This window comes from Orycteropus afer, unplaced genomic scaffold (assembly GCF_000298275.1).
Source record: "Orycteropus afer afer isolate SDZICR_OR568_19922 unplaced genomic scaffold, OryAfe1.0 scaffold02177, whole genome shotgun sequence".
Taxonomy (NCBI): domain Eukaryota; kingdom Metazoa; phylum Chordata; class Mammalia; order Tubulidentata; family Orycteropodidae; genus Orycteropus; species Orycteropus afer.
In genome coordinates this window covers 18969-20035 of record NW_006923764.1, presented here as the reverse complement: position 1 = coordinate 20035, position 1067 = coordinate 18969, and positions in this window count along the sequence as shown.

Sequence of the window (1067 nt, the reverse complement as noted above, 5' to 3'; positions counted from 1 at the left end):
TAGGATGGTGACTGTAAAACCTTCGGACATGAATATGGAAATTTTTCCATTGATTAGGATGAGGCTGCTTTTATCTCACTAAGAAAGCAATTATAGATGCTTGAGGGGGTAAAATAGCAAAAATGAAGTTTGTTGTTGGTAGAGAAGGCAGAGAGAGGAGGAGACAGTTACTACTTTGCTCTGCAGTAAAATGCTGAATGCAATGTTTCATCATTTGAAGTAAATTGTACACTGAAACAGTCTCTGTCTATTGTATATTATCAGTAAAACATTAGAGAAAGACTTAGAGGATGGGCCAGAAAAGGTGATTCTCCTTTGAAAAAAAACAAAACAAAAAAATAGAAATAAAACCCACCTTTGATCGTAGTGGTGTAAAGGAAATCACACATTAAAGATAGATGAAGAAAGCCTTTAGAATGACAAGTCATACAACTATTTGTCATGAAATTTTATTTTATCAAATTCTAAAACCTAGCAAAAGTGTAAATTTTATTGTGAAGAATTTAGTACCAACTAGTGTTTAACTAGTGAATAGAGTAGATTATTGGATGCAAAAAAGTAGTGTAAAAAATTATACTTTTATAAATCAATTCTAATTTTATGGTGGTGTTGTTAGATGCCATCAATTTGGCTGTGACACATGGTGACCCCGTATACAACAGAACAAAACACGTCACAATCCTTCACCATCTACACGATACTTGCTGGGCTTGAGCCCATCAATGTAGCCACTGTGTCAATCCATTGCATTGAAAGTCTTCCTCTTTGTTGCTGACCCTCTACTTTCCCAAGCATGATGTGTCCTTCTCCAGAGACTGATCCCTTCTGATAGCAAGTCCAAAGTATGTGAGATGAAGTTTGTCACCCTCACTTCTAAGGAGCAGTCTGTAGGTATGTTTTCCAAGATAGCTTTGTTTGTTCTTCTGGCAATCCATGATATATTCCGTATTTTTTGCCAACACCATAATTCAATGACATCAGCTCTTCAGTCTTTCTTATCCATTGTACAGCTTTTGCATGCAGATGAGGCAATGGGAAATATCATGCCTTGGGTTAGGCCCACCTTA